At 45.8% G+C, this 16,728-nt stretch overlaps 1 pseudogene; it reads left to right on the top strand.

Annotated features, from left to right (window-relative positions):
* Positions 1-10,050: 10,050 nt before the first annotated feature.
* On the top strand, positions 10,051-10,168 carry LOC124803575 (annotated as a pseudogene).
* The last annotated feature ends 6,560 nt before the right edge of the window (positions 10,169-16,728 follow it).

Genomic DNA, 16,728 nt, shown 5'->3' with positions numbered 1-16,728 from the left:
AGTGGTGGTGTGCAAACGAGTAGTGCACGGAGAATTGCCCGAACATTGGACGTACCCGTGACCACCGTGCGTAAAATCCTACGAAACATCCTTGTTTGCTATCCACTCAAAATTACTCATGTGCATGACTCGCTTCCTGTTAACCTGCCCCCCAAGAAAGAGCTTTGCTTTAGAATTTCTTCCTCGCACGGAAGTGGACAATGATTGGGCGTGGCAGATTTTGTGGACAAACGAAGCCCACTTCCATCTGACAGGATATGTCAATACGCAGAATTGTCGAGTATGAACAACGGAAAATCCACACACAAATCAAGCAGTACCACTTCATCTCGAAGAGATCACCGTGCGGCGCGGATTTACAGCATCATTTATCATAGGGCCATATGTTTTCGAAGAAACAGGTGCTTCCGGTCCTGTTACCTGTACCGTCACTGGTAAGCGCTGTGAGTGTTTTTTGCGCAACCACGTCATTCCAGCTCTCCAACAGCGTGGATGTGTGGATGGGATCATTTCTATGCAAGATGGCGCACCTCCGCACATTGCAAATCCAGTTAAGCAGCTGCTGAAGCGCCATTTCGGAAATGCTAGAATTATCAGCCGCCATTTCCCTACAGCCAGGCCGTCCCGATCACCTGATCTTAATCCGTGTGACCTCCTGTGGGACTATCTGAAAGATGTTGTGTTCAGTGTTCCGATTTCCGGTTGCAATCTTAGCTGCATTGAAGGCACGCATTGCGCAACACATTCTGAACATGATCCCGGAAACACTTCGATCGCCTGTGAAACATGCTGTTTCTCGATTTCAACTTGCTGTAAACGGTGGACAACATACTGAACATATTTTGCGCCAGTCACAAGGAAATTAATAATCCGATTTGATATTGATTGATTCTATTTTATGCGGTTTTTGACCTCAGGACAATTAAAAGCCAATTTTCCCATCTGATGTGATATGACCTTGCCGCGGTGGATGGGCGTACGTAAATGACAGTATCAAACCTGTACACCCATGCACACGGAGTAGTAGAGTTTGTTTAACGTCAAACGTACACCTTAGGCAATGTTGTATGATTCATTTGCCATTTGTAGGCGACCACTATTAAATTGTGGTGCTTAAGCGCTATCTATTGCTACATTTTGTAATTATTTATTTTTCTTCTGCCATATGTTTTCCCCCTTCTCCGATAATATTCTGTAGCAATTTGACGTCATTCACCTGTGTTGTTTTTCTACAGCGGTTTGAAAGTTTAACTTTAATTATAATCACCCTGTATTTTAGTATCTCTTAATAAAGAATTTGAGTAACATTTCCAAGATCCAACGACGTTAGAAAGTGATACTGATCTGTTCTCCTCTCCTTATTCAGCGGATATTGAAGAGATTTGTCCTGAAGTACAACTAGAAATTATTGGCCTGCAGTGTGATAGAGAACGCAGAGACAAATATCAGTACAAGAAACACAACTCGGAATTTTAGAGATGCGTCCCTTAGGATAGATTTCCTCGTTTCTGCAAACAAACAGCTGCAACAGTATCGTTGTTCAGTGCCACGTATGTCTGCGGACTATTTTTCTGTGCAATAAGAGGCGCTGCCTGATCTGAATCTAAATTGCACACACAGAAACAATTGTTACAGGGAAAAACTGAAAGAGAACAGAATGTCACATTTTAATCACTTTATATTTGTGTAAAGACTCACACAGTAAACGACGAAAAATGTAATATTATACATTAATAAGATTACATTGATCTACCAGAACATTATGACCACCGACCTACTATCGATATAAACCAGCCCAGGCGTTAACAGCGCCACCTGGTGTGGAATGACTGCTGTCAGGCACACAAACAATCCATTTAGTATCACAGAGCGTGCTATCCGTGTGTACAAAGTGGAAACGGAGCGATTAATTTGCATTTGACCGAGGGTAGATTGTGATGACACGTAGGCTCGGCATGAGCATTTCGGAAACTGCACGACTTGCCGAGTGCTCGAGGAGTGTCGTGGTGAACATCTGCAACAGGTGATGAAACCAAATTAAAACCATATACAGACGTCGTGAGGTTAGGTGGCCACCTCTTATTACAGAATGAAATGATAATTAGATCAAGACCTTAAGCTCTCGACAGGCGTTGATATACATCAACGGGGAGAGTTGAAAATTTGTGCCCCGACCGGGGCTCGAACCCAGGATCTCCTGCTTACATGGCATACGCTCTATCCATCTGAGCCACCGAGAGCACACAGGACAGTGCGATTTCAGGGATATATCCCTTCCACGCTCACCGTGAGACCCATTATCCCAACTTAATGTCCACACACTACATTCTTAGTGCCCCTGCCCATTACACTCATTACACGCGGAAGATAATCTTAGGGCGAGTCCCGTTAGAGTTCGGGCAATGCGTGTGCATCCAGCACAGAAGAAGAAGGCCAATGGCCGGTGAGCCTTAACTATATACACTCCTGGAAATGGAACAAACAACACATTGACACCGGTGTGTCAGACCCACCATACTTGCTCCGGACACTGCGAGAGGGCTGTACAAGCAATGATCACACCCACGGCACAGCGGACACACCAGGAACCGCGGTGTTGGCCGTCGAATGGCGCTAGCTGCGCAGCATTTGTGCACCGCCGCCGTCAGTGTCAGCCAGTTTGCCGTGGCATACGGAGCTCCATCGCAGTCTTTAACACTGGTAGCATGCCGCGAGAGTGTGGACGTGAACCGTATGTGCAGTTGACGGACTTTGAGCGAGGGCGTATAGTGGGCATGCGGGAGGCCGGGTGGACGTACCGCCGAATTGCTCAACACGTGGGGCGTGAGGTCTCCACAGTACATCGATGTTGTCGCCAGTGGTCGGCGGAAGGTGCACGTGCCCGTCGACCTGGGACCGGACCGCAGCGACGCACGGATGCACGTCAAGACCGTAGGATCCTACGCAGTGCCGTAGGGGACCGTACCGCCACTTCCCAGCAAATTAGGGACACTGTTGCTCCTGGGGTATCGGCGAGGACCATTCGCAACCGTCTCCATGAAGCTGGGCTACGGTCCCGCACACCGTTAGGCCGTCTTCCGCTCACGCCCCAACATCGTGCAGCCCGCCTCCAGTGGTGTCGCGACAGGCGCGAATGGAGGGACGAATGGAGACGTGTCGTCTTCAGCGATGAGAGTCGCTTCTGCCTTGGTGCCAATGATAGTCGTATGCGTGTTTGGCGCCGTGCAGGTGAGCGCCACAATCAGGACCGCATACGACCGAGGCACACAGGGCCAACACCCGTCATCATGGTGTGGGGAGCGATCTCCTACACTGGCCGTACACCACTGGTGATCGTCGAGGGGACACTGAATAGTGCAGGATACATCCAAACCGTCATACAAACCATCGTTCTACCATTCCTAGACCGGCAAGGGAACTTGCTGTTCCAACAGGACAATGTACGTCCGCATGTATCCCGTGCCACCCAACGTGCTCTAGAAGGTGTAAGTCAACTACCCTGGCCAGCAAGATCTCCGGATCTGTCCCCCATTGAGCATGTTTGGGACTGGATGAAGCGTCGTCTCACGCGGTCTGCACGTCCAGCACGAACGCTGGTCCAACTGAGGCGCCAGGTGGAAATGGCATGGCAAGCCGTTCCACAGGACTACATCCAGCATCTCTACGATCGTCTCCATGGCAGAATAGCAGCCTGCATTGCTGCGAAAGGTGGATATACACTGTACTAGTGCCGACATTGTGCATGCTCTGTTGCCTGTGTCTATGTGCCTGTGGTTCTGTCAGTGTGATCATGTGATGTATCTGACCCCAGGAATGTGTCAATAAAGTTTCCCCTTCCTGGGACAATGAATTGACGGTGTTCTTATTTCAATTTTCAGGAGTGTATGAAGATGGTATCTGTTCTTTCGGACTTGTCCGTAAGAACAGATGTTGTTGTTGTTGTGGTCTTCAGTCCTGAGACTGGTTTGATGAAGCTCTCCATGTTACTCCATCCTGTGCAAGCTTCTTCCTCTCCCAGTACTTACTACAACCTACGTCGTTCTGAATCTGTTTAGTGTATTCATCTCTTGCTCTCCTTCTACGATTCTTACACTCCACACTGCCCTCCAAAGCTAAATTTGTGGTCCCTTGATGGCTCAGAACATGCCCTATCAACCGGTCCCTTCTTCTTGTCAAGTTGTGCCACGAACTCCTCTTCTCCCCTATTCTATTCAGTACCTCCTCATTAGTTACGTGATCTAACCATCTAATCTTCAGCATTCTTCTGTAGCACCACATTTCGAAAGATTCTATTCTCTTCTTTTTCAAACTATTTACCGTCCATGTTTCACTTCCATACATGGCTACACTCCGTACAAATACTTTCAGAAACGACTTCCTGACAGTTTAATCTATACTTGATGTTAACAAATTCCTCTTCTTCAGAAACACTTTCCTTGCCATTGCCATTTTACATTTTATATCCTCTCTACTTCGACCATCATCAGTTATTTTGCTCCCCAAATAGCAAAACTCCTTTACTACTTTAAGTGTCTCATTTCCTAATCTAATTCCCTCAGCATCACCTGACTTAATTCGACTACATTCTATTATCCTCGTTTTGCTTTTGTTGATGTTCATCTTATATCCTCCTTTCAAGACACTGTCCATTCCGTTCAACTGCTCTTCCAAGTCCTTTGCTGTCTCTGACAGAATTACAATGTCATCAGCGAACCTCAAAGTTTTTATTTCTTCTCCATGGATTTTAATACCTACTCCGATTTTTTTTTGTTTCCTTTACTGCTTGCTCAATATAGAGATTGAATAACATCGGGGAGAGGCTACATCCCTGTCTCACTCCATTCCCCAGCACTGCTTCCCTTTCATGCCCCTCGACTCTTATAACTGCCATCTGGTTTCTGTACAAATTGTAAATAGCCTTTCGCTCCCTGTATTTTGTCCGTGCCACCTTTAGAATTTGAAAGAGAGCATTCCAGTCAACATTGTCAAAAGCTTTCTCTACGTCTACAAATGCTAGAAACGTATGTTGGCCTTTCCTTAATCTTTCTTCTAAGATAAGTCGTAAGGTCAGTGTTGCCTCACGTGTTCCAACATTTCTAAGGAATAAACTGATCTTCCCCGAGATCGGCTTCTACCAGTTTTTCCATTCGTCTGTAAAGAATTCGCGTTAGTATTTGGCAGCTGTGACTTATTAAACTGATAGTTCGGTAATTTTCACATCTGTCAACACCTGCCTTCTTTGGGATTGGAATTATTATATTCTTCTTGAAGTCGGAGGGTATTTCGCCTGTCTCATACATCTTGCTCACCAGATGGTAGAGTTTTGTCATGACTGGCTCTCCCAAGGCCGTCAGTAGTTGTAATGGAATGTTGTCTACTCCCGGGGCCTTGTTTCGACTCAGGCCTTTCAGAAGAACAGATACCATCTTCATATATCTCATTACAGAGGTCGGACATCCTAGGCTGGGCAGACTAGTAAAACAGGACAGTCGACGAATTTTCTTCGAACTAAGTTAAGACTTCAATGCTGGGCAGACTAATAGTGCGTCTAAACACACACTGCACTGAACGACCCATGCATATGCCACTGTTAACAACACAACATTGGAAACTACGATTGAAATGGGCATGTGACCATCGGCACTGGATTTTGGGTCAGAGGTAGAGCATTACAATATCTGATGAATCCCGATATCTCCTTCATGCTGGCAGGAGGATGCGAATCCGTCGTTTTCCAGGGGAACAGCTCCTTAACACCCGTACCTCGGGACGGAGACAAGGTGGTGGTGGCTCCATTATGCTCTGGGGAACATTCACGTTGCCATCCATGGGTGCAGTGGAGCTGCTGAAGGCACTATGACGGCCCAGCAGTATCGACACTGGTTGCAGACCACGTACACCCATTCACGACGATCATGTTTTCCGGACGGCAGTGGCATTTTTCAACAAGATAACGCCAGGCCAAGAGTGTGATAGAGTAGGTAGAGGAACACAGTGGTGAGTTCTAATTGATATGCTGCCCCCCTGCCCCCTCCCCCTCCCCCCCCCCCCAAGCTTGCCGTATCTGAAACCGATCGAATACTTCTGGGATGTTATTCAAATTGCGTCAGATCTCATCGCCTCCCTCCCCTGAATTTACAGGAATTTGGCGTGGCCGACGAAAAAGACAGGCACTGGCGCTTACGTTACAAGCTGATTGCCACCTAACCAGGGTACGCCTGAGGCCGCTGGCTCAACTCAGCTGAGTAATGACGTTTCTACGTCTTTTGACACTTAATTGGCTGTTTAAGTACAAACAATAAATGTGTCTTTTGCTAGATTCCGCTAGTTTGGACTCTTGCTGATTACTAGTACTGCAACGCAACATAACTTTGCGGTAAAATGCAGTTTAAGATATACACTCAACATAAATGAAATAACCGCTTGTTCTCAGTTTTCAGTCTCTCCTGCTGTCCTTAGTTCATACTACATGTAGTGCCTCATGCAATTAATAATGTTTTTTTTTCGTTTTATTGTACGTAGCACACACATGACAAATTGCTAATGGGTCTCTGGAATTCTAAATTTTCCCTGCATAAAAACGCAAGATAAATTAAAACATACGATCATCATCGAAAGGATTCTCAAAGAGAATTACATCTCTCATCAGATGTATGAACTTTATCTTTTAACTGTGAATAACGACAAATACAGAAAATATTGTTCACTATAAGTCAGAATTTATAAACCAACAAGGGAGCAGTCGACAATTCTGATAAAGAAAATATTATACCAATCATCAAAGGAATAGGTCAACACTGTTATAAATGCATTCTTCATTCGCAGCTTCAGGTATGTGAACTGGAGCTACTGGGATGAAACAAGGAATCATGCCTCCGAGGCCACATTTGTCATTCACATCTGATTAATTTGATAAGAAACTGGATTACAGAGATTTTATAATTTCTTATGTAAATCTGTATCTTCAGCTTACTTTCTTGGTTTACAAAACTAAATCGCAAGCAACTAAAATTCTGTGGTACTCTGCATTTCTTTAACACTTCAGCCATATGCATAAAAGATCAAATTGTGGCTGAGGTTGGTAGTTAACTCCGTTTAAAGTATTTAAAGTAATTACCTGCGGAATCTCTGACAAAGTTACTGCTTGTTCACCCATGATGTTTATTCATGTGAATTGCTAACACAAAAAAGACAAAATAGAACCAATCACAATAGCTACTGGCATGTACAGCCGAATGAAGGTGAAACTGCAATTAAAGAACATCTTTCAAAATCAACAGCAGGAACATTAACCAATTGTCTACATAACTTTTACCTTGCAGAAAATTGAGAATTATTTTAAGTCACACGGTACTGAACTTTCTTAGAGTAATAAGCTGTATCAGAGAATATTCTAGTGTACTACATTTCATCACTAAAGGAGCTCATAGGGTTTTAGGGTTCTACGTTCTCTGCAACACTCACGGTCAGAAGTATCCAGCTGCATAAATGGAAGTCATTTCCTAAAACACACACACACACACACACACACACACACACACACCTTTAAAATAAATCATCAGTAAATAGAAAATCACATTCTGGGTTCAATATAATTATAAATATACAATAAAATAGAAATAAAAATAATAAAATAAATAGTCGTATTTATTTAAGATGCAGATATGTACATTTATGTGTTACACAATTTTGTATCTATGTGTGTAGAACAGACTTAAATGTTTTAATTTTTCTGGAACTGCCATTGAAATCTGTTCTTTTATCATAAGCTTCGCAAAATTATTAGGAAGATCTTGTTTGTACACGGAGAAATTTTCTCTGATTTGTTTAACAGGGTGTTACGCAACACATACATGCATGTAGCATCAATGACCCTGGAGTCTACTATTCTTCTGCAATTAAGAGCAACTGAAAGCTGTTTTTTACATGTCATGAACTTCTGCAGATGATTTTTCGGGCCGGCCGGAGTGGCAGAGCGGTTCTCGGCGGTACAGTCTGGAGCCGAGCGACAGCTGCCGTCGCAGGTTCGAATCCTGCCTCGGGCTTGGGTGTGTGTGATGTCCTTACGTTAGTTAGGCTTAAGTAGTTCTAAGTTGTAGGGGACTGATGAGCCCAGAAGTTAAGTCCAATAGTGCTCAGAGCCTTTGATTTTTCAGGGGTAAAGATATTATGCCCAAGCCAGAGCCACAGTAAATAATGGTTCCTCAGAGGGAAAAATTAGTCCACCTGTATTCAAGTCTTTAACAAGTCGTTTACAGGGTGGAGAAAATTTGTCACGTAATTTTAATCCTGGATAGCTGATGCCAGTAGGAACCAAAATTACTAATGTTGTGCAGGTCGACAACGCAAAATTTTTAAACTACGGAAACTTGGCGCCACGCGCTCCGATTGGCGTCGGGACTGCCCTGTTGCCGGATGCTGTGCACAACGCATGACAGCGATTGCTTTGCCCGCCGGAGTTCGCGATGTATCCTAGGCGGCCCTCACGCTCGGTGGTAGAGCGTCAGCCTTCCACTCTGGGGGCCTGGAGGCGGCCCCGACAAATCCATTGTAATTTCATGATAAGATGTACCGCCGACAAACCGGTCGACAGCTGTTAGTTCGCGTACAGAAAGCCTTTTACAAATCGTGTCGGCCCTAAAAGGACCTTTCTTATAGCTAGGACATTGTTTAATTAAAGCAAGTGGTCGAACTAGTGACTCTCTGACGCGACACAAGCTTGGTAACGTCGAACGGTGTTTCGCCGAACTCAAAGATTCCTGGCATTGCCCTGATGTGATTGGCGGTGTGTTGAATGCATCCATCAATTCATTTCTAGGTGGTGCGCGTCCAGATGGGTGAACTAGAACCTTGAAGAATCCTCACAGGAAAAAGTCCAGTAGCAGTCTGGTGATCGTAGGGGCCCTGTCCTACGAGCACGTCTGCCAACTACCCGGCCGTCGAAGAGTTCATTTAAATATCCGCGCGCAGCACGACTGTTGTGTGCGGGCGCCCTTTAATGCTGCAGCCACGTTCATAGCCGTCTGTCCAGGGGATCATCTCCCAGCAGGCCGGGTAGAGTTTCTTTCAAAAAGTGAAGGTAATTTGCCCTGGGAAATCAAGAAGGTAGACGTATCAGCCCAGTCAGATGGTCACCCACAATACCTGTCCAAATATTGATCGAAAATCGGTCCTGGTGTCCGTGAACGTACGTGACGTGAGGATTTCCCCTTGCCCAGTAATGAACGTTTTGAGTGCTGTAAATTCCATGCCGATGGAAGGTGCACTCTTCGGTAAACAACAAAATGACGGATAAGTCGGAACCTCGTGCAACACGTCGCACAAACCACTGACAAAGCCCTAGCCTGTGTTCATAGTCCGCCACAGGATTTAGGTCTTGGACAGGGTGGAAACTAAATGGATGTTGGCCGTCATCCTTCAAAATCTCCCAGACAATCAACGAGTGACCCCCTATGACGTGTCCAATCGCTCGAGTACTTGTAGTAGGTGCCTCCTCGAAGCGCTCGAGAACAGCCTCTTCAAATGCGGCATCCCGTTGTGTTCGAGATCTTTCAGCATCACTCTGTCCGCCCCCGGTAGCTGAGTAGTGCCGGCACAGTAGCTCAGTGTGTTCGATTAGAGGGTTAGCTGCCCTCTGTAATAAAAGAAAACTAAGTTCACCGATCAATAACGAACTAAAACGTCCGTTCCGAATAGATACAACGAACGACAGCGAAAAAAAAAGTGTTCAGCGCGACAGAATGTCAATCCCAAGGGCCCAGGTTCGATTCCTGGCTGGGTCGGAGATTTCCTCCGCAGAGGGACTGGGTGTTTTGTTGTCCTAATTATGATCATTTCATCCCCATCGACGCGCAAGTCGCCGACGTGGCGTCAAATCGAAAGACTTGCACCCGGCGAACGGTCTACCCGACGGCAGGCCCTAGTCACACGAAATATACATTTAGCATCGCCATGATATCCCCCCTAAAGAGCCCGCTTTGCCATTTAATGACCCTCTAAAAACTAAATACACTGCCGGAAAAAGAAATTAGTACACCCATTTGGAGGTTTGGCAACGGCCTTGCCGCAGTGGATACACCGGTTCCCGTCAGATCACCGAAGCTAAACGCTGTCGGGCGTGGCTGGCTCTTGGATGGGTGATCATCTGGGCCACCATGCGCTGTTGCCACTTTTCTGGGTGCACACAGCCTCGTGATGGCAATTGACCGAATAGTAGCGGCTCCGGTCAAAGAAAACCTTCGTAGCGACCCGGAGAGCGGTGTGCTGACCACACGACCCTCTTATCCGCATCCTCATCTGAGGATGACACGGCGGTCGGATGGTCCCGATGGGCCACTTCTGGCCTGAAGACGGAATGCTTTTAGAGGTTTCCAATTCACTAATTATTTATTGTTGTAACTCTGCATAAGGAATAAATGAAATGATTACATTTACAGATCAATATCACAAGCGCTCTTGAGGTTCTATGTATCGACCCATGCTCAAATACTCATACTGGTAAGTGGTATAGCCCCCACAGACGGAAATCCCGGCGCTGACTCTGACATCCAGTCGATCCTACAGATGGCGTATGCTGTACCGGGATACGTTATTCCACGCGTTCTCGACCTGTTCACGTAGTTCTGTAAGGGTTGTTGATTGGCGAGTCGCAAGAGTCACTTCTCGAATGATATCCCATCCCACACGTGCTCGATTGGAGACAAGTTCGAACATCGTGCTGGCCATGGAAGCTGCTGCACGTCGCAAAGTACATCGATGATGATGACGATGATGATGATGTTTGGTTTGTGGGGCGCTCAACTGCGCGGTTATCGGCGCCCGTACAAATTCCCAACCTTTGCTCAGCCCAATCTCGCCACTGTCATGAATGATGATTGTATGATGAGGACAACACAAATACACAGTCATCTCGAGGCAGGTGAAAATCCCTGACCCCTCCGGAAATCGAACCCGGACCCCGTAAAGCACGTCGAGTATCACGGGCAATGTGTGGGCGAGAACTATCCTGTTCAAACAACACATCGCCTTCCCGTTCCAATAACGGCAAAAGACAGGGTCTAACAAAATTCTGCACGTACCAAGCGCAGGTTAGGTTCCCCTTCAGAAACGCCAAAGGCGAACAACAGTTGTAGCTTATGGCACCCCAGACCTTAAGGCCTGCGGTGGGCCCAATTGCGTCTTGGACGAATGCACTACGAGACAGCGCTTACCAGCTCTCCCTCGCACGCGCAAACGACCATCACTTGCATGCAGGCAGAACCTGTTTTCTTTGCTGCAGACCATGGCACGTCATTCCGTCATCCAAGTGATCTGAGCCGTGCCTCGCTCGTGTTTTTAACGTACTTCCACCTCACTACGTTAATTTAACTTACTACTGTGACTGAGTTGCTGCTTTGCCTGACTGTGAGCGTCCGCAGCTCGTGGTCGTGCGGTAGCGTTCTCGCTTCCCACGCCCAGGTTCCCGGGTTCGATTCCAGGCGGGGTCAGGGATTTTCTCTGCCTCGTGATGACTGGGTGTGGTGTGATGTCCTTAGTTAGGTTTAAGGAGTTGTAAGTTCTAGGGGACTGATGACCATAGTGCTCAGAGCCATTTGAACCATATTTTTGACCGTGAGCGGCGTTACCAGTGCGTATCGATACTTCCCCTCTCGTAGTATCTTTGCTCGACTGCTATGACTTCCCGGTCTTGTCTGTCGTGAAGTAGTTCGCGTTGGGAGTTCGGGCTGCGAGTTCGGGTCGGCCAGTCAGTTGGAACGCGTCTGGAGGGCAGTCCGGACCTGCCAGTCGGGGAGTTGCAATGCGGCACTAGTGCAGTCGGGTTGGAGCAGCAGTGAGGTCCGCGTCGACATGGCTCTCCCGACCATTCCCGCCACGGATCACTTGAGCCGGGCCACGGTCTTGGTGGATCGTCGGTCGATCATCCAACCGGACGACGCGTTTTGGCTCGCCGATCGTTCATGAGTCGGCTGTCTGTGTGTGCATCGACTTTGTCTTCGTGTGTGTTTAGTTACCGTTGGGTATCGTTCAGGTCGTGTAAGTGTTTGTCAGGTTGTGTGTGCAGTTGGCGTTATTTCCTTTGACAAGTTATTTTAAATGTTGTAGGCATACTGCCTCTGAGAGGTCGGTCGTCTCATCGGGCGACATGTGGCTGGTTCTCCGAGCGCTTCTGGGCCCCTTCAATTACCATCTTGTCGAACTTGGGTCCTTTCTTTCCTGTTGAAGGGATGTCGTTTAGCCAGTGGGCGTGTTTCCTCTGCATGGTTGTGTCCGAGCCAGAATTTCCATCGTCGTGTGTCTGGAAGTGTGTGGGAGACGCACCAGAAGTGCAGCAGGGACGGAGCAGCAGTCGCGGACGGACCAGCAAGCAGTCGGTTTGTTGGTATGGACCAGGGAAGACATATCCGTGCGGTGCAGTCGGCTGGGTCCGCTGGCAGCCCCTGCGCAGTGTCGGAACGTGCGTGGAGCTGTCTGATCGCAACGAGCTTCGTGGTTCACCGACCCAGGACGTCAAAGTTGAGTAGTGGTTTCAAGTACCCAAGCCCGTCCATTCTTGATGTGGTGGTTCGTTTCGGTGGTTTGCTGTTGGGGAGTTTTCTCGTGAGCAACACTGAGTGTTTCTACTGCTGAAATTTAGCTGCTATGTGGTGCAATTAACTATTCTGGTCGACTACAATTTGAGTGCACCAGTGGAATTTTCTATCTTGTGGCCGTTAGTGTTCTGGTTACCTGCCCTGGGCACTGACGTAAATTCAGACAGTGTTCTTTTAAGTGAAGTTAACTATATTGCCGTGTTTCAAATTCTAGTGTACCAGCGGAATTTTCTGCCTAGTGGCCGTTAGTGTTCCCGTTACCTGCCCTGGACACTAACGTAATTTCAGACAGCGTCCTTTCTTCTCCTGTTATCGCTGTCCAACATGGTGTGTAATTTTGACAGCTAATACATATTCCATTGTGGATTATCACGTTCGTAACCTTTTGTGTTTGAGTTCTCATGTACTGATAGATGCAAGCAAGTCGTTGTGTCGGTCGGTCCGTGGCTGTCCCCTGGTTGGGTTCCGACGGATCCAGTGTAATTGGGCTCACCACCTGTCTCACCTAAGTGAACGAGGGCAGACCGACCTCCCTGGAGGCGTCTGAGTGCCACCTGTCTTCAGTCATCTGTTGTCAGCTACTTTAAATTCAAGGCTTATGATTATTTTTTATTTTCTTAAAAATTTTGCAAAATTAATTTTTAGATTTATCTTTCAAGCTTAAACATTGCGGCCTTCTGCCTTTAAAAGATTATGGTAATATATTTTAAAAATTTGAAACTTTATTCTGGCCATCACCCATTTTTATTGCACCTTGCATTTGTATGTTCTATCTGCTTAGCCTTAAGGCTTTCCATGTAGCTATGATACGTTGTTTTTTTTATTTCTTTCATTTACCTCTTTAATTGCATTTTAATCTTGTTGATTTTTAAGACTTCTGGTTGTTAAACATTCTGGCCTTCTGCCTTTAAAAGGCTATGGTAATATATTCTGAAATTTTCAAATTTAATTGTGGCCCTCAGCCATTTGTATTGCACTTTGCGCATGTTTGCCGTTTTTTTAAATTATTTTATTACTATCTTAATTGGATTTTTATCTTGTTGATTTGTTAAGATTTCTTGTTTGGAGGCCTTCATCCGTGAAAGAGTTGCATTCGGTAAAGATCCAGCTATGTGCCACTTTGGTTGTAAAGGTTATTAAATTACAATAAATGACAATTAGGAGAAACTGACCTCAACCTTTGGCCCTTTCCACAATCCTATTACCTGTTCTGCCGAGCGGGTTTAGCGGACGTGTCACTGGTAGCAGAGTGGTGCAATTAACTATTTTGGTCGACTACAATTTGAGTGCACCAGTGGAATTTTCTGTCTTGTGGCCGTTAGTGTTCTGGTTACCGTGCATGGCTCGTGATCCTCTGACGGCACCAGTGGAGCCGTGCACGGCGAGGCTCTGAGGGAGGATAGAGGTGTGCGTGCCCGTAGTCCCACTGCTAATAACAGGTTAGTAACAGATAGTGTTGACAGGTATGCGCTCACAAGTGCTGTTATTTGTGCTGTGGTAGCTGTTCTGTGCACCCCTGCTGCCCTTACAATACGACTATCCTGGCGGGCGTCTGTCCTCCACGGACGCCCAGAACCTCGTCTACGCATGTGAGAATGTTCACGTGGCCACTGATACCAGCATCGTTGCACAACCGACGCAGCACGTTCAACTTACGTGGCCATTCCCTGAAAGGACCATCTCGTCATTCGGAAGGCCACAACTTGACCCCTTTCAAACTCACTCATTTGGCTGTAGGAAACACGAATGCATCTCCGTGACATTGTTGCCTGCTTGCTTCACGCGTTTGCACCACAGAGCCTTCTGCCTGTGTGCATCTCCTATTAAAGCGTAGAAACAGATGTCGTCCTGACAGCTATGCCACTACGCTATCTGTTGGAGGTCGACGTTGAAACAATTATCAGTACATCTACTATCCCCAAAGTTCCATATGTCGTCATCGGTTCAAAATCGACGTCGCCTTTTCAAGTGCACTAATTTTTTTCCCTTCAGTGTACACCAGATGTCTTAACAATAATGGCAGTAATACAGACAAGCAGTAAAGCAACATTGGCTCTATTGATGAACCCAAATCACAGCAGCAGTTTAACTGAAGATTCAAGAAATAAGATTAGTATGTTGCAAACAAGAACTGGGTTTTAAACTTTACTCTGGATTAGAGCTCATGCAGGCATACATGGAAATTAAGTGACTACAAAAGGAATCATTACAAAGGAATATTTACCAACACTGCAACAAAAACTGGCGGTCAGAATACCGCTCTCTCCTGATTTCACAACGATGTTAACGGGGCCAGGAAAGCTGAGGTGTTACTACTATCAGTGCAGAGTAACCTATGACGTCATATTTTGATGCCCTGGAGGTAACCAAAGTGTGGACCACATGTTGCAAGAATGTTTCGACTTGGACAAGCAGAGAAACATACCACTGGGAAGTGTAGTAATAGAAGGGGAAATTAACCACCCGATATACTTATCGCATGTCGTCGTACGAATGTGAATAGTTTCCTTGCAAGCAAACGCCGTGTACTGTCAACACAAACTCTAAAGGTCAGTCAAATGAAAACGATTCAGATGGAAAAAATCAGTAAACTGTCCATTCATTCAAATGTAATCGTCATAACTGTTACTACATTTACCCCACTGTGAGGAAAACGGTCAACGCCTTCGTGAAACAATGTTTGCGGTTGCCTGTGGAACCAAGATTGTACCCAGGCATGCATCGATAGGCGCAAATGTTTTTCTCCTGGGCTCTAAAACTGTTAATGAAATACGCATGGGGAGACATAAGGACTGTATGGACGATGTGTAAGGGCTTCTCAGAAAAGCTTCTGCAGCGTTGACGAAACGATCTTGGCAACTTGTGGGCTGTCATTAACCTACAACAAAATTACGTTGTTCTCTAGCGTTCCTGGGCGTTTGGACTTGATGTCGAGGTTAATTTTTACAACTGTCCGCGTTTCGCTGTGAGTTAATTGTGACGTCGTGTTCCAGAAAGTCAATGAGCAGCTGAGAAGAACAATATACAAAAGAATTGAGAGGAAAATTGAGAAGCTGTTGGATTACTATCAGTTCTTTTTTCTCTTTAGTTACCAGTCTTCCGACTGGTTTGAAGCTGCCCGCCACGAATTCCTCTCACGTGCGAACCTCTTCATCTCAGGGTAGCACTTGCAACTTAAGTCCTCAATTATTTCCTGGATGTATTCCAATCTCTTTCTTCCATTACAGTTTCTACCCTCTACAGTTTCCTTCAGTTCCATGAAGTTATTCCGTGATGTTTTAACAGATGTTCTACGATCCTGGCCCTTCCTCTTGTCAGTGTTTTCCATATATTCCTTTCGTCGCCGATTCTGCGGAAAACCTCCTCATTCCTTACCTTATGAGTTCCTCTAATTTTTAACATTCTTCTGCGCACCACATCTCAGATGCAACGGTTCTTTTCTTTTCCGGTTTTCCCACAGTCTATGTTTCATTATCACACAATGCTCTCTGCTCCAAATGTACATTCTCAAAAATTTCTTCCCCAAATTAAGGCCTATGTTTGATACTACCATACCTCTCTTGGCTAGGAAAGGCCTTTTTACCTGTGCTACTCTGTTTTTGGTACCCTCCTTAGTGCGACCATCATGAGTTATTTTGCTACTAGGTAGCTGAATTCCTTAATAACTTAAACTTCATCATCACCAATTTTCATGTTAAATTTCTAGCTGTTGTCGTTTCTGCTGCTACTCATTACTTTTCTCTTTCCGCTATTTACTCTCAGTCCATATTCTGTACCCATTAGACTGTCCATTCTATTCAGCAGATCCTGTATTTCTTCTTCACTCTCACTGAGGACAGCAATGTAATCAGTGAACCTTATCACTGATATCGTTTCACACTTAATTTTAATTCCGCACTTGAATTTTTCTTTTACTTCCGTCATAGCTTCTTAGATGTATAGATTGAGCAATAGGGGCAAAAGACTACATCATTGTCTTACACCCTTTTTAATTCTACCACTTTGTTCTTGGTCTTCCACTCTTATTGTTCCCTCTCGGTACTTGGTCATATTGTATAAAATAGCTGGCCCCTGTTTTCGAACATCTTACACCATATGACGTTCTCGAACGCTTTTTTTTTGTTTTCAAGTCGACAAA

Source organism: Schistocerca piceifrons, chromosome 6 (assembly GCF_021461385.2).
Source record: "Schistocerca piceifrons isolate TAMUIC-IGC-003096 chromosome 6, iqSchPice1.1, whole genome shotgun sequence".
Taxonomy (NCBI): Eukaryota; Metazoa; Arthropoda; class Insecta; order Orthoptera; family Acrididae; genus Schistocerca; species Schistocerca piceifrons.
The sequence above is the reverse complement of the archived record's forward strand: the minus strand, read 5'-3'. Positions and strand labels throughout refer to the sequence as shown.